Source organism: Leptidea sinapis, chromosome 6 (genome assembly GCF_905404315.1).
Source record: "Leptidea sinapis chromosome 6, ilLepSina1.1, whole genome shotgun sequence".
Taxonomy (NCBI): domain Eukaryota; kingdom Metazoa; phylum Arthropoda; class Insecta; order Lepidoptera; family Pieridae; genus Leptidea; species Leptidea sinapis.
The window spans coordinates 14,057,454-14,081,577 of record NC_066270.1 but is presented as its reverse complement, the minus strand read 5'-3'; the positions used below and the strand labels follow the sequence as shown (position 1 = coordinate 14,081,577).

At 33.9% G+C, this 24,124-nt stretch overlaps 1 protein-coding gene and 1 long non-coding RNA gene across 3 annotated transcripts in view; both read right to left on the bottom strand.

The window, feature by feature from the left end:
- LOC126964970 (centaurin-gamma-1A) overlaps positions 1 to 24,124 on the bottom strand; it is a 241,009-nt gene that overhangs the window by 133,902 nt on the left and 82,983 nt on the right. The gene's annotated exons all lie outside the window — the stretch shown is intronic.
- Positions 11,016 to 14,531, bottom strand: LOC126965149 (uncharacterized). 2 transcript variants are annotated; one of them, XR_007729465.1, is made up of 5 exons: positions 14,372 to 14,531; positions 13,335 to 13,439; positions 12,511 to 12,696; positions 12,067 to 12,102; positions 11,016 to 11,445 (listed from the first exon to the last, which is right to left on the bottom strand). It is a non-coding gene; the product is annotated as an uncharacterized LOC126965149 (long non-coding RNA). The 2 variants fall into 2 exon arrangements; XR_007729466.1 differs by lacking the exon at positions 12,067 to 12,102 and having other exon boundaries at positions 14,372 to 14,530.

The following is a 24,124-nucleotide window of genomic DNA, read 5'->3' as shown; positions in this document are numbered from 1 at the left end:
GTAACTGTTGATCGTAGATGGGTGAAAATTTGACGTTGTATGTACTTTTTAATGTTGACTCATAATCAAAACAAATTTAAAAAAAATGTCAAAAAAATTAAAAAAAAAATTGGCGTGGACCACCCTTAACGTTAAGGGGGATGAAAAATAGATGTTGTCCGATTCTCAGACCTACCCAATATGCACTCAAAATTTCATGAGAATCGGTCAAGCCGTTTCGAAGGAGTTTAACTACAAACACCGCGACATGAGAATTTTATATATTAGATGTAGATGCTTAAAGTTAACGATTCGTTAAATTATCGATAAATCGATTTACTCTTGCTTGACATTGTCATAAAAATACAAGAGTTGTTCAATAAAATGCAGTGATTATACTCATTTGTTTTTGTATTCAAGTGTTTATTAAAGATAAGTTACGATTGCAGGCGTTGGTGGCTTAATTACTTATTATATAATATAACCTTCAACCGTTTCAATCTTCGCCCGTCACGTCTACGTTTATTCGACATTTGGGGACGCTCTTGTGACTTGTGCCCTGTGCTTCCCCAGGAAAAAAAATAGGGAAGTCCGAGGCCCAATGGTGTTGTAAGAGGCGACTAAGGGCATTTACCAATGGGAGGTTCCATTGCACAGGGTGCCGACTAGATTATGGGAACCAGAATGGCGCCTATTTCTGCCGTGTAGCAGTATAGTGTAAGCATTATTGTGTTTTGGTCTGAAGGGCGCCATAGCTAGTGAAATTACTGGGCAAATGAGACTTGTACGTCTCAAGATGACGAGCGCAATTATTGTAGTGCTGCTCCAAATTTTAGGGTTTTTCAAGAATCTTGAGCGGCACTACATTATAATGGGCAGGCCGTATCAATTACTATCATCTGAACGTCAATTGTCATACAAAACGCTTCTTACAAGAGAATATGGGCGCGGTAATCACACACAAAAAACCTTATTTTAACCGACTTCAAAAGGGAGGAGGTTATCAATTCGATCGGTATTTTTTTTTATGTATGTACACTGATTACTCTGAGATATATGATCCGATTTACGTAATTCTTCTTTTGTTTGATACGAAATAGATGCCATTTGGTCCCTATCCCGCTCAAAATCACGAGTGTAGGTTTACCTTTATTCCATTTGGCTTGGTACTGACTTAAAACCTATCAATAGGTAGCACATATAAATAATACTATTTTATTAATATTAAAGGTAAAGGTTTGCATAAGAGGTGTATTAAATTAAATTTTTAGTTATTTGATACTTTTCAGTTTTTGAAGTCGTTTTTTTAGTAGTATTTTTTCTAGTAAAGATGAACATAAACCATAGGTATATTATAAACTTGTAACTATCCGTTTAAAACTAGTGCCGAACAGTTTTATCACTGTCTCTATACATACATAATCCCTAGCTCTCTATAAATCTAAAACTCTTGTAAAACCATACTACTGGAAGTGAGATATTATTAACAATACCAAAACAAACAGGATCATTAAAACGCAGTAACAGCAGTTTGAAAATCTATATTGTCTAACTGGAACTATAGGCGAGAATACAAACTAAAAATGTAATGAAACTGTATGTTGCTTTCAGCCAGCACTCGTTATTTGTAGAAAAAGAAATACACATTACAATGAGAGAAATGCAGTTCCATTAGAGAACAGAAAACTTAAATTAAACTAGGTATCTGAACTATGAAGGCTTTGTATAATAGAATATCATATAAATTCTAGAATACGTACTAACTATCACTTAGAATATATAGACGATACTAGAAACAAATCAACGAAACAAACGTTCAAGATTTTTTTTTAATGCTGGCAATAGGGTTTGGTTTCAACCTAAGGAAGCGCTCTAAACATCAATATTATGCTATATTGCTAAGAAAATGCAAAATGTTTACAATATCGTTGACAACACTGTCAATACAATGAAGCGTTCCACATTTTTAAAAAGGAAAATGGTTCACTAAAATACAAGAGACCCCGCCGCTTTTACCATGGTATCACAAACACAAGGATGTCAATAATAGAAATTTTATTACCACTATAAACCGATTGAGATTTAGTCATTGTAGAACCCCGGCACACCTAGCAAAACTGAAGATAATACCAGAATCAGAGAGTAAATGTAAACACTGTACAACAGATAACACAGCTGATTTAGAACATATGGTCATGAATTGTCAACAGTATAACTTTCATCGTTTAATTTTAGCAGCAGACATTCAAAATATAACATTGGATGATAAAAAGAAAATGCAAACGAGACCTTCCACTTTACAAGACATTTTGTGTAATTTATCGTTATACAAGCCATTGTACAAATTTATTGTAAATACTATAGGAAAAATTTAACTTTGTTATCTTAGTAATAAGTTTGGCCTATGGACTTGCATCCCGTGCCAATAATAAATTAAAAAAAAATTATGTATAAAATAAGTGAAGTTTTCCTAATGACAAGCTGCCTTGCAAATAAACACGGGAAACATTATTGATTATACGTCCGAACAAACCATTCGTAAGCAAAATGTCTGTTTGTAAAAATTTTACATATTTTTGGTTTATGCTAAACTTTACTATTATATTGATTTGAGTTGTATATATTTATAATTTATTCGTATAATATAAAGTAACAAATTAAGAGATAGGGAGGATTCCTTTTACTCTTTTACTTAAGCCCTAATATGCATGTGTATAAAATGATCTTTATATGTCACAATAACATGCATAATATGCCAACCGGAAATGCCAAATTCTATATTTAGTGCTGGCATTTCAACAATATTAGTATATTGAATATAACCTTTTTTTAACAATATTATTTATTCACTCAATTTGAGGTGGTAAATGGAAAACTCTGACTTTAAGGTTCATTTTTGGCCTGAATATATATATTTTCAATTTTATCTGTGACTTCAAATACATTGACGGACACATAAACTGCATCACAGATCAGGATCTAAAAACAATATTTTTGAAAAATTTAAGGAGATAATCATAAAAAACACCTTTATTATCTCATTTTTTTATGCAAAAGGCGGACAAACGACCGCACGTGTTACCTGGTGTTAGGTGATCAACGCCGCCCACATTCTCTTGCAACACCAGAGGAAACACAGGAGCGTTGCTGGCCTTAAAGGAAGGTGTACGCGCTTTTTTTGAAGGTAGGTAAGGTGGTACCTTGTCATGTCGTATCGTTCCGGAAACTGATTCCATTAGAATTGTTTTTGATCAAGTAATGGTTAAATTTACTGATTGTTATAATTTTATATAATGAATAAAAAAAAGGTGATAGATGACTCCAAATAATGATGGGTATTTGTTTTCTTTTAAAGATTGTTACTATTATCTTAATGCAATAAAGTAAAATAACAAAGAGTACAAATATTATTTATTATTTGTAAATAGTTTCATTTTGAGTATTATCTTATTGTTGGAAGATTGTGTTGCTAATTGAGAAGATGTCTTAGTTGTTAGGTTTACATTTAGAAATAATTTTATTTTATAAAATGCCATTATTATTAGTTAATATTCATTATGCTACAAGTTCTATTGTCCGCGCGACGCTGAGGCGTGTCCCTAGTTCTATCATTATTTCATTATATTGAAATAAGTATTTGTTATCGTATAATAAGATTTATTAAAAGCACAATAATTTACATATCCAAACGGTCAAACACTCTGCAAACACATGTGCATATTATATACATTGTACTTATTATTGGGTATATAATATATACACTAGCCGTTATACTCTTACCCCCTTATTCATAATAGTCTGCTAACTTAAAGCATTGCTAATTCTCACTCTGTCTTCTTCTATTGACCTAAGTCAGAATGAAAAAACACTTCTTAGCAGCTGTTTAAAGTTAGCGGACCATTATGAATAAGGGGGTTATACTATACGTTATAGTCGCCAGGCTGGTGCAAGCTCACTGCTCAGTTTTGTACGACTATGACACGGATCCATAAGTTTTTCGCATACTAAACATCACACAACGCAGCTTAAGAAGTATTTATTTCAAAATTTAATGGTCCCTTCCAGTGAACAAACCTAATTTACTCCTTTGCACAGGATGCCGGCTAGATTATGGGTACCACAACGGCGCCTATTTCTGCCGTGAAATAGTAATGTGTAAACATTATTGTGTTACGGTGTGAAGGGCACAATAGCTAGTGAAATTACTGGGCAAATGAGACTTAATATCTAATATCTCAAGGTGTCGAGCGCAGATGTAGTGCCGCTCAGAATTTTCGAGCAAGAATCCAGAGCGGCGCTGCATTGTTATGGTCAGGCCGTATCAATTATCATCAGCCGAACGTTCTGCACGTCTCGTCCCTTATTTTCATAACAAAGATTGCTTATTAGAAGTTCTTGTCATCTTCTAAAATTACCTTCTTGTACTTTGATGCAGTTTATGTGTCCGTAAGTTTATTTTAAGTTTCAGGCCCAGTTGTTTTTTGCAATAAAAATACATTAGTTGTTGGAGAGAAAAATCTCACAAAAGTTAAGGCGATTTCTACTCGCTGTAACTTTTCAAGCAATCATTTCGTTTTCAGGCTAAACCTACTAATATATTTAATAGAAACTACATGATTCTAACAACCATTTATATTTTAAATTAGTATTTAAACTATTACTACCAACTATTGTCACCCATTTCAGGTAAAATATTGTATGTTATTTCAAAAGAAACAAAACATAACAGTTGTAATATCCTTATTGTATGCGGCATCACGTTCATACTCTCGGCGCGTGTTAACACTTTTGCATACAAAAGCCCTTAAATGCTGAAGCAAAATCTGTTTTTAACTTTAAATGAGTCTTTACGTTTAATAATATGTTATCATATTTTTGTATTTAAGGGTTTTTACGGAAGAGGAGAAACACGAGCATGCGGGTCATCTGGTATTAAGTGGTCACCGCCCCCACATTCTCTTGCAACTCCATAGGAATCACAGGATTGTTGCCGACCTTTGAGAAAGGTGTACACGCTTTTTTTATGGTACCCATATCGTGTCGTCCCGGAAACACCGCACTAGGAAGCTCATTCCACAGCTTTGTTGTACATGGTAGAAAGTTCCTTGAAAACCGCCCTGTGGAGGAACACACATCCATATGGTGGGGATTATATCCTAATTTGTGGTATGTCGTTTGAACTGGTACTGGGCTGCGCCAGACCAAAGATGACAGCAATACTCCATGTGTGGCTGGACCTGCACTTTGTAAAGCGCTAGAATGTGGGACGACTTGAAATATTACCGTGCTCTATTTGTGACACCCGTGACGAAAAAACGACCACCAACAGACCCGCTATTAAGAAAACAAACACGAACAACATTTTCGATTCCGTAACTCGATCACAATCTTTGTCTTGTTCAGAATCAAAAAACTAAACGGCATTGGCATCCGGAATAAGAACATAATACCTAGCAAACAGACTACCAAAAAAGGAATCAGCACCCCAATCCGGCTGGTCACCGTGGGGGAAGATGACCACCACCCTCCAACCAAATACAACAACAAAAAAAGAACAAATCAAAGTACACTAAGAATTTGCACTTTTAATGTAAAAATCTTTAGTATCGTTAGAAAGATATATTGAATTAACTCTTGCTCTCAAAAATATCAACTTTGACATAATAGGCCTATCAGAAGTCAGACGAGCAGGCCTAAGCATAGAAGAATACCAGGACTATGTGTTATGTTATATAGGGAAAACAAAAGGTACACATGGAGTAGGATTCCTCGTTAAAAAGGAGCACAAAAACAAAATAACTAAATTCATGGGAATCTCTGAAAGAGTAGCACTCTTACAACTGGAATTTGATATCTTTCCAATCTCTCTGATACAGGCTTATGCGCCAACAGAGAAAGCAAATGAGGTCGAGATTAGTCAATTTTACGAAGATCTATATCAAGCTCACTCCCAAATAGATGGCAAAGTTCTGGTAATCGGAGACTTTAACGCAAAAATTGGCCGACAACAAAAATCTGATAACAACCAAATCTTAGGTCGATTTAGTCACGGTGAAAGAAACAAAAAAGGCGAGCGGCTAATAGAATATGCCACTGAATACAAATTGGCGATAGTAAATACTTTCTTTAAAAAGAAAAGAAATAGAAAATGGACTTGGATATCTCCAGATAGAAAAACTTTAAATGAAATCGATTTTATATTGACTAATATTCCACAAATGGTAACGAATGTTAAAGTTATAACTTGAAATTTTCCTCCGACCACAGGCTAGTAAGAGCCACTCTTACTACAAAACTACCGAAAATGTCTAGGAAAACCTTCAAAAACACTACAAGTACACCCAAAACAAGCGAAGAAATCGACAAGTATTTGAATAATCTTACAGAACTTTTAGGAACTTCAAACAATCTGAGCAAAGCGGCCGACGTACAGATTTACTACAACCAACTAGAAAGCATCATACTTAAAAGCCTAAAAACACACCAGAAACACTAATCAACAGACGAACAGAACTAATAAAAACCAAAAACAAGAACACTGATATGAAAAAAGAACTAAGTAGATTGTACAAAACTACAAATAAATCAATAAAAAAAGATTACGCCAACTACAGATACAACATAATAACTAAAAATTTAGAAAAATTCAGAAGTACAAAAAGAGCATACAAGGAATTAACCACACACAAAAAATGGGTACATAACCTTAACCATATATCAGAGTAAACAAAAACAAGGAAAAACGTGATTGAACATGCAACAAACTTCTATAAAAATCTGTACATGAAAAATGAAATTGTGAACGATTACACTAAAAACCGAACTTACTGTGAAATAAAATCTAACACTGTGGAATTATTCGATGAAAAGGAAGTGCATACACACATAATACAATTAAAAAAAGGAAAAGAGCCCTGGCCCAGATGGTATCAGCAATGAAGCTATAAAAACGGGAGCACCAGTCCTACTACAACACCTTACTAAATTATTTAATATGATCCTAAACACAGAGACTGTTCCCAAAGGTTGGTGTTCGTCAGACATAACTCTTATTTTTAAAAAAGGCAATCCGCAAGATATTGACAACTATAGGCCAATTAGTCTTCTATCAAGCACATATAAACTCTTTGCTTCAATAATACTGAAACGAATAACTAAGGAAATTGACAACGCACAACCTACAGAGCAAGCAGGCTTCCGCTCAGGTTTCAGCACTATTGATCACATACAGACAATTGAACAAGTAATAGAAAAACACAGAGAATTTAACAGACCACTCTATGTGGCGTTTATAAATTTTAGAAAAGCATTCGATAGCATCAGTCACATCTCCATCTGGAACGCGCTTTACTCTTTAAATATCGACCAGAAATATATCAACATTATAAAAAACGTGTATGAAAATAGTACAAGCAAAGTTAGACTGGAGACCAGCGGAGAACCCTTCAAAATCGAACGAGGTGTAAGACAAGGGGACCCATTGTCACCTAAGCTTTTTATAGCGGTTCTTCAAGACATTTTCAGTAAAATATATTGGACACGCAAAGGAATTCTGTTAAATGGTAAATACCTCAATCATCTGCGATTTGCAGATGACATTGCGATACTGACTGAATCACCTAAAGACTTAAAGGAAATGGTAACGACACTCGACCAAGTAAGTAAAAAAGTTGGTCTTGCAATGAACACAAACAAGACAAAATTAATGACTAACCATTTCAGAAGGCCAATACAAGTAAACGGACACACAATAGAATATGTTGACAGTTACATCTATTTGGGGAAACAAGTCTCATTCAATACAAACAGCAACTTAGAAAAAGTAAAGAGGAAAATAACATTAGCGTGGAAAAAATTCTGGTCTCTTAAAGAAATATTAAAAGGCAACTATAGCCTGCATATGAAAAAAATTGTGATGGACAGTTGTATTATGCCATGCCTGCTATATGGCTGTCAAACCTGGGCATTCACAAAAGAAATAGAACAAAAAATAGAAAAGACACAAGAAGCAATGGAGAGAAGCATATTGCGGATCAGAAAACTACAAAAAGTACGTAGTGAGGACATTAGAAAGAAAACCAAGCTTACCGATGCACTGAGACACGCGCTAATATTGAAATTGCAATGGGCTGGCCACATTGCACGCTTCACAGACAGAAGGTGGACAATAGAGACCACCAAATGGAAAGGACCACCAGGTAAAAGATGCACTGGTAGACCAAAGCAGAGATGGGCAGATGACATCGTGCAGTCGGTGGGGAGAAACTTAATCGATCAGGCCAAGGATAGGGAAAAATGGGAAAAGTTGGGGGAGGCCTATACCCAAAATGGGGTCCATAACCAAAGTTATATAGAATAAATAATTAAACTGGTCACTCTAAATAAAATTAACACTAGATTTTAAGAACTTTAAATTACTAACATTTGTTTGTATATTATGGGTTATGGAATAAATGGCTTATTATTATTATTATTTGTGACGCCCAGCTTCATCAGGCAAAGGCACTTCGGCTTTGCGTTTGGTTTTCGTTCTAGGATTACACTCATGATTTTACTTCTATCACTAAAAGAAAAACGACACGACAGTTATACCTATTGGCACTGAAAATTTCCAAATCCAAAAAGCAGAAATGTATTTCGCCTCAACAGCTGACAACAGTATAAACATTTTACAAGTTATGGTAAAGTTATAGGGAGCTCTATGGAACCCGTCCGTATTCGGAGTTTGTCTGGTTACACCCAGTATATCATTAAACAAACAAGCGAACAGGGTGAATAACGCTGAAACTATTGAATACTTGCCAAACATCCGGTAAATGCAGTTTTAGAGACCAGAAAACCACCAACAAGCGAAATAACTGTAACTCAGGGATTTAACTTATATTGAGTGTCCGTTCAATTGAATCCCAATCCAAATTTCATAATTTTTCAATAGCCCTACCTGATTTTAAAATGAAGGCTTTATTATTATCCATAATGTGGGTTTTGATTTATTCCTGGCCGTTTTTTATTTGGACGGTTGCTGTTTTAGAATAAAAAGATATTATGTAAGTACTAATAAATATAAATATTGTATGTTCTTGTGGATTAAGAACTAAGATCGGGCGTCACGTTGATATCCGTCATGATGTTTTAAGTCGATCAGTGCGCACGACCGGCACGGGCGCTAGTTTGAAGTCGACTGTCGCTTGGCGGAACTCTAAGAAAAAAGCGATTCACTCCATTGTATGCAACGTGAAGTCATTGACAGATGATGACGGATGAAAAACCGGAGATTCGCTTTCAAACTCTCCTTCAACATCAACATCTCCTTTTTTTACATGATTATAGCCGTCATCTGTCAATGACTGCACGTTTCATACAATCAAGTGAATCGCTTTTTTCTTAGAGAGTTTCGCTAGGCTGCTGCGAGACGCGAGTGCGACTTTTAAATGAGCGGTCTACTGATGGACAATAATAACTGACTTCAATCATGTCACAGACACTGACGTACGCACGGGCAACACTAACGGATATAACAGTGACAGATTCAAAATGTATTTGACAACGTTCGCGCGATGTTGACGTTTGACATTAGGCTAAATTAATAGATTTTAAATAAATGTCATACAGGCAACATTGCTCTAATATTCTAATTCTCTGGGACTTTTTGGCGGGAAGTCAAACAAGGCGGTCATTTTAAAATTTCTTAATAAATAAAATTCATATTTCTTGGTAAATTAATTATCCCAATCTACGAATGGGGTCTCAAAGTGATGGAGATGGCGATGGGGAGTCTTCGGACAAAAAAAGAAAATACGCGCGGATTTCGGAGAGAGATGAGAGAAATAACGATAAGTATAAAATTTACTTTAAAAGAAATTATACTAGATTATTTCTAGAAAATGTCACATACAGTGACTATACCGTGTATGTTACATCAACGGACGATGAAAAGTTGGGTAATAAAAACCCTATAAAACTTACCCAACTCTTTACAGAAAATGTGAAAGGCATAACGAGCGTATTCCGAATAAATTCACATAAAATTGCTGTAACTTTTCAAAAAGCTGCTGCAGCAAACAGCTTTTTAAAATACGACAGTTTTCTAACAAAATATAAATATAGAGCCTTCATACCTGCCCACCTGGTTGAGAAGGTGGGTTTAATCAAATTTGTGCCAACTGATATGTCCAATGAATACATATATCAAAATATCACTTCAGATGCAGACATAATATCAGTTAAAAGATTCATGAAGAAAGATGAGAATAAAAAGTTAACACCAATGACCACAATAGCTATAACTTTTTCCTCAACAACTTTGCCAAAATATGTATTTTTAAATCTATTTCGATACCAAGTTTTTACATATATTCCACCAATAATTCAATGCTTCAAGTGTTTTAAGTTTAATCACTCAGCCAAAGTGTGCCGACGCACACAAATGTGCTCCTCTTGTGCGGGCAGTCATTTATACAAAGAATGCACAATGGATACCATGTGTTGCATCAACTGCGGAGGGGCTCACCTAGCAATTTCAAGGGACTGTCCAATAAAATTAAAGAAATTAGAAGAAAAACGTACACTTATATTAAACCAGAACCGTACATTTGCATCTATTATAAGTAGCAATACTTTAGATGATAAGAATTTTCCAGCACTTAAATCTAAATCCATTGAAATAAATGTAAATAACCCTAAGTCTATTGTAAATACTAACTCATCAAATAAAAGAGACACTATAGCAGTAAATAATAAAACAGAATTAGAAAAAATAGCAAACAATGAAATTATTCTCAATGCCATTGTGAAATCATTAGTTTCTTTAGCCAACTCACCTAGTAATGAAGCTCTTACAACAAAAAGAATAAAAGATATTTTCTTGAAAAATTTATTATAATATGGATCATAGCTCTAATAAAAATAATCAAAATATAAAGAATTACATTACAGTAGCACAGTTTAATATTCAAAGTGTTAAAAACAAAAAACCTTTATTACTACAATTCCTTTTTGAACAGGATATAGACATTTGTATGTTAAATGAAACATGGTTGAAAGAAAACAGTTGCTTTAATATACCAGACTATAATATAATACTTCAAAACGGACCTAATGGTCATGGAGGTGTAGCTATTTTGATAAAGAGTTCATATAAATATAAAGTTATTCAAACACCATACTATGACCATTTACAAACAGTTGCAATTATTTTAAAACTCAACATTGGCCAAATATCCATGCTATGTGCATATAGTCCTCCAAGAGGGGGTCGTTTTAAATGCAAGAAATTAAAGCAAATTATAGATAACTTGCCCAAACCCTTAATGTTATCAGGTGATCTTAATGGACATCATGTTGCCTTTGGTTGTAATTCTTCAAACTCCAGGGGAAATGATATTTTCAATTTATTAGATGAGTCCAATCTTTGTATTCTTAACACAGGTTCTCCAACCACAGTAGGTACCATAAGTCATAATCCATCTGCAATAGATATAACATGTGTAAGTCCTGATATAGCCCCTTTATGTGAATGGAAAGTACATAATGACCCAATGGGTAGCTACCATTATCCTACAATAACAGATATTCAAACATCAATTGAAAAATATGAAATTGGTAGTCCCACTGAACACTTTATATATAGTAAGGCAGATTGGTGCAAATATCACACTTTAAGTGAAAAAGCATTCAATAAAATAAACTTAGAATCACAAGATTCAATTTATCTTTACAATAAATTTTATGACATTTTAAACAATATTAAACAAGACTGTATTCCTCAACTTAAAAAACCAAATAATACAAAATCTTATAAAATTAGAAAACCGGTTCCATGGTGGGATAATGAGTGTTCTGAGGCAGTATTTAAAAGTAAAAATGCATTAGCCTTTTATAGACATTTTCCAACAATAGATAATTATATTGAATACAAAAAAGCTGATGCACAAAAAAAAAGGTTAATATCCGAGAAAAAGAAGGCAGGCTGGACTTCATTATGTGACTCATTTAATAGGTATACACCAGTTAGCAAGATTTGGAATTACATTCGGAGGTTTAAAAGAATCTCACACAGAAAAGCTCCAATAAATGATGAGTGGATACCTTCTTTTTTAGATAAGCTAGCACCTATCTCTCCACCTGAAAAAGATATAAACACAGAAAAGTTCAATCAACTGTTTCAATCAACTGGTAACCTTCATAGCTACTTTCTTACTGAACCCTATACTATGAAAGAGTTTAAAACTGCTCTCAAATCTAGGAAAGACACCACACTAGGTCTTGATGGCATAACATACAAATTAATAAAGAACCTTCACCCTAACGCTTTAACTATCTTATTAAAAATATATAACCACTTATGGCTGTCAGAAATTATCCCCGATTCATGGAAAACACAGTGTGTTATCCCTATAATTAAACCTGATAAACCAGCAAATGATTGCAACTCATACAGGCCCATTTCATTATCGTCATGTATAGGAAAATTATTTGAATGCATGTTAAAGTTTAGACTAGAACATTATAGTGAAAGAAATAATATCATACCTAAAGAGCAGTTTGGTTTTCGTAGAGGTAGAAGTGCCACAGAAAGCTTTACATCCTTAATTTCAGACATCAAAAACTCATTTCATAACCATTCCCATACAGTTTGCGCCTTTCTTGATGTTAATGGAGCATTTGATAATGTTAACCCTTTAGTGTTAATTGAGATTCTCACAGCCATTGGAATACCTGGCAAAGTTTGTAAATGGTTATTCAGATTTCTGTATGAGCGTACAATGTTCATTAAATTCAATAATGTTTTACATGGACCTAGGCTTATTTATAAAGGAATAATGCAGGGATCTACTATCTCACCCTTATTGTACAACTTGTATACATCTCAAATTAACAGATATTTAACAAACTCATCTGCTAAGTGTCTCTTGTTTGCTGATGACATAGTTGTGTATAGTGTTAGTAAGAATGTAAATAGTGCGGTACAATGCTTGAATAATTCACTTGACCAAATCCATAGATTTTATAGTGACTTAAAACTAGATATTAATGTAAATAAAAGTGGTGCAATGGTTTTCAGTAAAAAAATGGGTAATATACAAGATACTCCTCTAATATATTTTAATGGCAATCCATTGGTTTGGTTGAATGAAAAGAAGTTTTTGGGAATATGGTTGGATACCAAACTGAAGTTTGAGTCTCATATTAATAATATCATTAAAAAATCTTCTAAAGGGCTTAACATTATGCGTTCTTTGGCAGGTGTACACTGGGGTTCTGACCCTAAAATATTGTCCATGCTGTACAAAAGCATTGTTAGAAGCCACTTTGACTACAGTACCTTAGCATACATGAATACGAATATTACTTACCTCAGGAAGTTAGATTCTATCCAGAATAAGGCTCTCAGGATTATAACAGGAGCTATGTGCTCCACTCCAATAAATGCAATGGAGGCAGAATCTGGCATTTTTCCTCTAAAATTGAGAAGGTTACAAATTGCCAATAAGTTTGGCCTTAAGTTATTAGCTAATAACAATAAATTTGTTTTAGATAGAATTCTACCCAAAGAGGATTTTCCTCAGAGTTTGCTGTCTAATCTTTCCATTAATGCTACTCAATTGATATCTGATCATATCCCAGACATAATGAACTTAATATTAAATTTAAAATCTTTATGTATAAATGTATATTCATGTAACATGAAACCTTTGTATAATATTGATTTTAGATGTATGAGTAATGATCTTTTTGAAATAGACACTGAAATAGTTAGAAATCAGTCAGAATTCTTAAGCTTTGTAAATAGACAACAACTTTTTTACAAATTATATACAGATGGTTCAAAGGTTGCAGGAAATGTCACCTCAGCTTATTATGACTCTCAAATAAATAAAACAAAATGTTATAAGATTGATCCCACATGCAGCATATTTACGGCTGAGTGCTATGCAATTTATAAAGCTTTATTGTACATAAAGGATGTAAATAGTAGAAACTTTTTAATTGTTTCTGATAGCTTAAGCTGTATTACAGCTCTGGACAATATGTCAAGTAAGCAATGTTGTAATTATATTTTATTTGATATTACTAAAATTATATTAGAGTTAAAGAATAGTGGCAAATCTGTTACATTTAAGTGGGTACCTTCCCACAGTGGTATTTCTGGTAATGAAGTGGTGGATAAAGCAACCCGAGGTGAATTCGATGAAGATCACAGCAAAGTATTAAAAGTTCCTTATACAGACTACCATGAAACATTACAAACAAAGTTGAGAGAGTTGTGGCACAGTTATTGGACACTTATTAGCAGAGAAAAAGGAAAATGGTACACTAAAATACAAGAGACCCCGCCGCTTTTACCATGGTATCACAAACACAAGGATGTCAATAATAGAAATTTTATTACCACTATAAACCGATTGAGATTTGGTCATTGTAGAACCCCGGCACACCTAGCAAAACTGAAGATAATACCAGAATCAGAGAGTAAATGTAAACACTGTACAACAGATAACACAGCTGATTTAGAACATATGGTCATGAATTGTCAACAGTATAACTTTCATCGTTTAATTTTAGCAGCAGACATTCAAAATATAACATTGGATGATAAAAAGAAAATGCAAACGAGACCTTCCACTTTACAAGACATTTTGTGTAATTTATCGTTATACAAGCCATTGTACAAATTTATTGTTAATACTATAGGAAAAATTTAACTTTGTTATCTTAGTAATAAGTTTGGCCTATGGACTTGCATCCCGTGCCACTAAATAAATTAAAAAAAAAAAAAAAAAAAAAAAATTCTAATTCTCTGACACAATATATATTTATAGCACGTAAGCAAAAATGTCGCTTTGACATAACTGTTGTTACTGGATAGGTTATATTTTGATCATATTTCTATAAAGCAGGCATAAAATAATATTAAAACAATATTATTACGAAGATGATATTGTTATGATTATGTTGAAATAACAAATCTCCCATATAAATGAGACCGCCTGCCGTCCTAAAGAAATAGACCAAAGCAATGCTGTTTATTCAAAGCACTCCTTAAATCAACTTCAGCGACGAATGAAAATCTGAGTCCAAATGTTTATTGAGCCTTTCAACGTGAGTCGACGTAATAAATCGCAACATTCGGTTCAATCCATTAGGGTCTGATTGTGAGGACCCAATCTCATCAGCGTGCAATCCCAGAAGTAGAACGGGTTAAGATTAATGTTGGCCAAACATTAACAGGATATTAGCTCTTCCATCACGCGATAGTTTGGCGCAAGTGTGATTTTAGTTTGATGCTGTTATAACTAAGGGGCAATTCACACATATTTTTACATATGCTACATATTATAGTATAATTTTTTTCTCTAATTAAATTAACATTTAAATAAAACACTTTTTAAAGGATATAAATGTTATGAGTTTTTTTAGTGTTAATTTAGTGTCTTCAAATAATTATTCGACACGTCTTTGAGTCTCGTGCCAGAGTTTGGCGAGTCAACATCTCCTGAGTATGCCTCGTGTAGAGGCAAGACACGTGTCTAATTGGTTGAAGACAAATACTGGCGGAATTAACATTCAAGGAAACTCAAAACATTTATATAATTATGGATTTCCGCAAAATAACGCCTCATTCAATAAATTACTTTTTAGAGGATTAAAACGTGTGCAATTGTAACTATTTTTTACATTATTTTTGTGTAAAAGTTACATTTTTATTATTATTTTAGTTAACTCCCTTGATGTGACTTCACTTATCGAAAGTCAAAAACTACCCATTCCTGGTCATATAAAGTATGCCTCAGCCCTGAGAAGAACGGGCGCCACAAACTCAGCGGACTTTTTTTTATTCAAAAAATAAAAATAAACAATTTCCCATATTAATTGCGCGGAAATTATAATAATTGAAATGGCATGAACAATCGAAATAGTCATAACAACATGGAGTTGAAAAAAATTTCATGTGACGGTTTAGTAAAGGTATATACGAGTATCCTGAATAATATAGTCTTCCTGACAGCTCAATAATAATGTGTGACCAATCAGATGAGCTGTCCTTTCCAACCTTGCTTTTTGCCACTACACCCAGACTTTTCAGAACTGTATTGCCATATTTGCTTTCATACCATTCTCCCTTGTTCGATTCTATATTCAAAATAATAAAAAGATAAAAATGATTAATACAAAAAAATCTTGAATCTTGAAATATCAGGATTAAGACTTGTTACCCTTGACTCAAAAAGCCGAGTCATTACCTACTTCACAAACGGGCTTCTCAAAGGGGAGAGAGTAGAAACTGTGACACCAGAGTGTGACACAGTGTTTGTAGCGAACCCTGACAATGCCTACGTACAGCAGCAATATGACTTATAGGCTGACATTATGTTAAATGATAATATTTTTTTTTTAAAACATTATTTTGATTATAAGTGAGTGATCCAGGCGAACAGGTTGAATTTTCTGTTTACAATCATTATTTATTCCATAATGTTGTGCAACTGTCTATAAAGTAAGTGTCATCTTTCAAATCATTTAAAAGGTTTCTTAAGACTTAAACTCTTCCTAACAGCACACACTTACATTAAGGTTTCATCTCCGCTGCACTCCAATTAGATACCGCAGGCGTAGTCTCAAAGTGCTTAAAGGTTTTATTTTATTGATTGCTTTTCATTTTGATTAATGCATCTTCGCTCTTAATTGTGGTGGCAATTCTTTCAGATATAACTGAAATAATTAAATTGAATAATTATTTTTATACATTAAGAAAGAAGCATATAAAAACTAATAAATAAAGAAATGAAGAATTAAATTAGGAGTTGGTAAGTTTTAATAGCATATCTTGTTTACTTAATGTTAAAGAACGTAACTGAAATCCAACAATTGTAGCCGTCGGTACTTTGACCTTACAAATTACCCGATAACGGGGAAAAAATCAATAATGGGTATTCCAATTTAAAATACCTGTCAGCTACACGTTTAAAAACATTTTAAATGAATGAAGTTTATTAGCCATTTGTTTTAACAAATAATTGCTTCAAATCCTAAGGCATGACTTCAATCAATTAATCATTGAAATTAGAGAATCTGTGCTAAAAGATATGACATGATAATAAAATAATGCCAATCTCACTTCAAATAGAAATGCAAATCTCAGAACCAAAATAGCTGAACGGACAAATAGATTTTAGAGACGTCAACAAAAGGCTAGCAGAATGCAATCTGTGTGTATGTGCAGTCCGTTTTACTGGGCATAATAGGAATGCCTATCATATGTCAGATGTCAGTATCACTGTCACTTTGAGGTGACATTTGACATTTATTATCTGTGCATCACTGTGTAAGATCTGTGCGTTCTATTATACTGCCATGTATTGGGCATTCTACTCTACTTTAAAACAAAGGTGAAGTTAGTTTTACGTGATATTTACTAAGGAAAAAAAAACAGAATAATAAACGGAAAATTTTATTTACATTTAATTACAGTACATGTTATGTGTCGTTTTGTTCTGTCTATTTTATGTCTGGAAGTTAAGTTATATACTAATGCCATATTCTTTTTAACACATTGAAATTTTCCATTCGTTGCAAGAACAATGTGAGCTATCGTACAACCACTAGATAACGAGTACTTTATCAATGTACATAAGGCATCCTACAGATAGGATTGGATTGGATATTGTTTACAAAAACTTCAAACAACAACAAAACTGTTAAACTTACAAATTAACATGTTAATATTGCCACATCAAATGTTTTATTACCCAAAAAAAAATTATGTAAATACGTAACAGATTTGACGGCGCCCTTCAGACCGAAACACAATAATGTTAACACATTACTGCTTCACGGCAGCAATAGCCGCTGTTGTGGTACCCATAATTTAGCCGGCATCCTGTGCAAAGGATCCGGGAACTGGAATATTTATTTATTTACTAGAAGATTATATATACAGTACTAGAATGCTAGGATATCGGAATATTGCGTCTGAAAATCAAGAATTCCTTCGCATGACACGCAACAAATTAAAATATAAACCCCACAAAAACTTTAAAGATACAAAACCATGTAAATAACCGTAAAAGCAATCGCAAATGATAACCATAATGTTATGTTAAACTGTTAAATAAAATGTTCATTCATACATCATTCGTGTGAGTCAAATAAAATTTTCCACAACACATCCAACATCTCGAATAGAACCAATATCATTCACATTTCCTATTCTAAAGTCGGTTATTTGAATACCTTTAGAATATCGAAGTACCGAATACTTATGCATATAAAAATTCATACATTTCCTCAAAAATAAGACTTTTCCTTGTATGTTTAGCGGGCGGAAATTTATTTTTTTAACCGACTTCAAAAAAGGAGGAGTTTCTCAATTCGTCAGTATGTTTTTTATCTCAGAACTTTCGACTGGATGAACCGATTTGGATAATTCCGTCAGGCAGGGTATGTTTGTCACTACATACGAGTACATAGTTATAGGTGAGATGTGCTTGAGTCTCACGCGCGTGCGTGAGGAGTCGAGACGCGAGAGCGGGGCCGCGGCGGGAGGACACGGATTCCAAAAATAACAAAAATCGTAACTAGAATTAGATTAATTAATTAGATTGTTTAAAAATACACAATTATTTTCATACTTTTTGGTGCACATTATGTCTATTGTTTTGGAATAGTGCTTTTGAAGTCGGTTGATTTTTTATTTTTTTTTTGCACTAGTGCTTCTTGTTTTCCTTCTGCATCACCTCAAAGTGCACGTATAAGTTACTTAATCATAAAAAATCTATAATTTTCTTTTAATTTTTATGACTGATATTTTTACAGTTAAATACTATTGATACATGTATTAAATTTAAAGTAATATATATTTTTCATCCTCCACCGTTGCACCACAATGTCGTCTAAAAAAAGATCCTTACCTACTCCTGCGAGTTTACATTTCTACATGTTATTGTGATGAATATATTTTCTTGTAAATGTCTTAGAAAACTTCGTTCGACACACAACAAGTGCGAAATTGCTCTGGGCGGAAAATAGTACACAAACATCGGGCAGTAAATGAAAGCCTCAAATCACATGTTTGTTCACCTCGGCTGATCTGAGATATTATTTCTTACTTTAGGGCTCTAAAGTAAGAAATAATATCTCAGATCAAGGTCAATTTCATCCTAAATGATATTTTATTAATTAATTAATTTATTATCAGCAATATTAAAATGTTACTGCAGGGAATTTTTGTTCTATGTTGTATGCATGTTTTTTGTATTTTGAAGACGATACAATATTATTATACCTTTCTTCCAGACCACATAAAAAATATCGAAACACATGCGATATAAGAAGATATAGAACCTTTCAATTATATGTTATTTCGATGCAGTTTTTAAAACTAAAAAACAAATAAAATAAACTAGGTATGTGTAAATCACAAAAACAGTCCCATAATTTGTGAGCAATTTTGATTTGACAATGTGCGCGTTAGCTAGTAGTATGTTATATGCTAGAAGTTCCCAACGTGGCTGACTGTTTCCGACTAGTCAATCAAAATCGGTTACAGTAACTATAGATTCGCTTTTCTTGTTTATCTCGCTGTATCTCCGTTACAGAAGTACTTCTCTCTCGCACGCTGTGTTTGTCTATAGGTCAGGGTCCTTAATAAGATCTTCTATTGAGCACCCATCTAGTAAGTTTTATCTTACGTTAGTTACCTAGTAAGAACCATTAAAGTACCACCAAGTAACCACCAAACTATTAGGTTGACCAAATGGTCCGGAAACTATTTAACTTCACCTCTCTTTTCCCATCCAGGGACTCCACACTACAAGTACCTTGCTGTAGAACTATATTATTTCAGAGAAACTGTTTTTGTATGTGCATAAAAATCTATATTCACATCCCAAAGATAATAAGAGAGGTAACGTCAAATAGAAATTTCTCATCTAAATTGAAAATATACCTTAGTAAAAACTGCTTATATTTATTAGACGAATATTTTCAATTAAAAACTTGACTATATAATATATAATACTGCTACTAATCTTTTATTAAATTGATATTATTGTATAATGATTTAGAAATGTATTTTGTAAAATTTGCACGTCATAAATGTGGCAAACCACGGACGAGTAAAAAATGAAAGACTCCGCGCTGTGATATTAGCAAGTGAAGCACCGTTATGCTAGTGTGTGTGCGGTTACGGGGGATACTAGTTACACAAATTTCTCCCTTAAATAAACTTATATGGCCATAAATACTTATATAGTATCGTTTTTACACTTTTTCACAGCGCACGACGGAATTTTTAAAATATTTTATTGAGACGCAAACTGATTTGTCACAGACGATGACAATTCTCATAATGGCCGCCTATCGGCCTGTAGTACTGTAAGTGTGTGCGTGGGGCTATGTATTTACACGTTAATCGGCTTATTTTGGTGCTACACTGTTATGTAAGGTTACACGGAGTCCTTATTTTTTTACTAGTCCGTAGTGGCAAACATGTTCTTTATAATATATATGTAACATAAATCTAACATGTTTATGCAAATAAAAACTTTGACTTTGACTATGCGAAGCATAAACAACTTTAATATTTTGACCTCAAACCCAAGCGCTGTCCGACTAAAGTACAAATACAGTCAGATGTACAGTGCCTGCCTTGCTAGAAAACCAATGAACGCCACTGCAATGGGTACGCTAGTATTTTGTACCTAAGTCTATGAGATGGACCGTAGTCAGAATTGACTGTTTATCTCTCTGATGGAGCAATAACAATCACAACTTAACGAGCAATGCGCCACTGAACACATACGTAATGTCTCGATCAGGAATAACGGCGTACCTACAATGCAAATTATATGACCGGTTCGATGTCATTGTGACGTCATATCCTGTAAAGCATTCAGCCGTTCGCCAGTAGCAATCACTATGAAGAGTCTCTACCACAGATATCTAAATAAGTAATAGAAATTATGTACGTACGTCTGTCGCCTAAATATTACTAGACTGAACATAAGAGCCCGTATTCGATTCGCGATGAAATCTTCATGATTTTGAGCTTTTACATTAGATGATTATAATGATTTTAAGGAGGTCCTGATTTAGTGCACTAGTAAGTAGTGAAAAAAGTGAAGGAAGTCAGAGTTTTTTTTCAGGGCGAATACAGCCATTGTAATGTGCTGTAATGTTTTTAACCGACTTCAAAAAGGAGGAGATTATCAATTCGATCGGTATTTTTTTTATATGTACACCAATTACTCTGAGCACTTACTTAAAACCTATCAATAGGTAGCACATATAAATAATAGAATTTTATTAATATTAAAGGTAAAGGTTTGCATTAGAGGTTTATTAAAAATGAAATTAAGAATTAATCAAGAAATCACCGTTCGCGTACCACTAGCGTTCGTTCGTAACGCTCTCGTCACGCATCGACCAGCTTACTCCCCAAGTCAAGCGTGCGTAAAGAATTTTAACTACAAAAAGCCGGACAGTGAATTCTAAAATACTGTCACATACAAAATATACAAGCCACATACAGTCTATATCTTGTCCGGTTTAATAATACAGCATGATTGGATGAAAACTGCATTAAACCACAAACCAAATCAATTATTATTTTCGTCCGTTAATATCGTATTAATATCACAGAGTTGGGATGTATACTAACATATTTGATATTAAACAAAATACATAACAGGAAAATTAGTCGAAACGTGCCTAATTTATGGGTAGGTCTTTTATTATAGATATATGTTTTCATTACTGTACCTGTTGACGGTATCTCATTTGTCAGAAATGCGTCGAGAAAGCTGGTAATATCCTCACAAATTTGTGTTAATTTTGACAATGATGCATCTAATAGATTTATTTCTGACTGAGGACATTTATTTACTCACAAATTAAAGCTTCAAAAACCTGATGTATGTTTGTTAGGAAACGATTTATGAAGTTTACTTCAAGATTTGAATTCTTAAGACTTTTGGAAGGAGAATTATGAATTATATTTTTACTATCAGTTATTATCAACTTCTGTACTACGATGGTAGAATATGCCATAAAAACTAAGGTAGTTTTCATGATAAAAAGATTTAAAAAGAACGATTCATAATTTTTTGATATATAAATGCAAAAATGCAGGTCGCTCAATGAATGATACTAGAGTGCGAAATTAATATGTATTTTGTATTACTCATGCAGGAAAAGTAGTATCTTGGCGCTCGCTGTTGCGGTTGAAAAAGAGCCGTTTGCCCATTTTAAAATTACGCGTGAGTTTTTTCGTAAAGGAAACTGAAATAACAAAAAAAAAATCACAATCGTAAAATCAAAACCGAATTGAGGTTGACTCTTCTGACAGTTTAGTTTAATATGGTCATTGTTATATGCTTTGCCCCTGGACCAACGTAAATAGTCGCATTTGTAACACAAAATAATATGTGCAACAAGTTGTCGATTGGGTAATCGACAACGTCGCATGAGTTGCACAATATACTATTTTTTGTCAAAACAAATTTCATATCTCACTCACGGACTAGTAAAAAAAGAAGGACTCCGCGCCGTGATATTAGCAAGTGAAGCACCTATATGCTAGTGTGTGTGCGGTTACGGGGGATACCATTTGCACAAATTTTTCTCCCTTAAATAATCATATATCCACAAATACTTTTATAGTATTGTTTTTACACTTTTTCGCAACGCAAGACGGCATTTTTAAAGTATTTTATTGCGACGCAAACTGATCTGTCACAGATGATGGCAAATCTCATATTGGCGGCCGATCATGGTATTAGTGTAAGTGTATGCGTGGGGCAATGTATTTATACGTTTACCGGCTTGTTTTGGTGCCTCATTGTTATGTAAGGTGACACGGAGTCCTTCTTTTTTTACTCGTCCGTGATCTCACTCAGTAAGTAACAACTATGGTAACCAAGAAGGTAGAGATAGCGCATGAGTTGAATGTAGAGTTCAGGAATGCGATATTGCAGTGATCTAAGTATAATTGATGACCATAATCATGAGTGTGTCGATAAATTTAAACAATGCTTTAATGTTAAAGGGATAAAAGGCATTTATTTTCTCAAAATTGATTCCTTTAGAATTCTTTTTGATGTCATTTCTTATACTACTAGATACTACTACCGCTTTGGAAACAAATGGCGCTCTGAGACAGAAGAAGCGGCGCAAGAAACTCTCCCAGCATTCTTTTTTTTTGCGCTCTTTTCAATAAAAATATACAATACTGTACAGTAATTTCTATCGCTATAAAATAATCACAATCTAGTCCCAGGCTGTGCGATCATTTAGATATTCAGCAGTGGAGTAATAGGATTTACGACAGAGCCATTTTTTTATAAAACATTTAAATTTATTTATAGATAATACCTGAACAGTGGCTGGGACTTTATTGTAGAAGTGTATACATTTACCCTTAAAGCTATTATGTATCTTATGATATGTTAGCATTTAAACCTAATAATTAAATCTCAAATTTATGTTCTGCCTTTCTTTTTTTTATGAAAATAAGGGACGAGACGAGCAGGATGTTCACTTTTTTTTTTACTTGAATTTATACGCCCTGCCCATTACAATGCAGTGCCACTCAGGATTCTTGAAAAATTATGAGCGGCACTACAACATCGCTCGTCATCTTGAGACATAAGGTTTTAGGTCTCATTTGCCCATTAATTTCATAACTGCTTCACGGCAATAATAGGCGCCGTTGTGGTACCCATAATCTAGCCGGCATTCTATGCAAAGGAGCCTGCCACTTCAACACAATATGTGGTTACGCCTCAACTGTCTATTCTGTTTTTGTAATTTTCGTTATGGCAAACAATAGTGCAGATAGTTCCTATAGAAATAGAGAGATACCTATAGACAACAGACATATCTGATTGGATAATCTACTGCAAATTGACTCTCGCGGCGGTTAATAATCAACTGTCACCGAACATGTACTAATCGCACGCATTCATAATTCATCAGTGGTCAACGGCCTATTTTATTTTCAATCGATCGAGTTGGCGATGAATAAAAAGTCGTTTCTCTTGGAACGGAAACTGATGGACTAAGTCGTCTCGGATCAGTCATTATTAAGATCAAAAAAATAACACGAGATCGCAACTTCAGTATTAATGCGATAACAAGGTAAGCG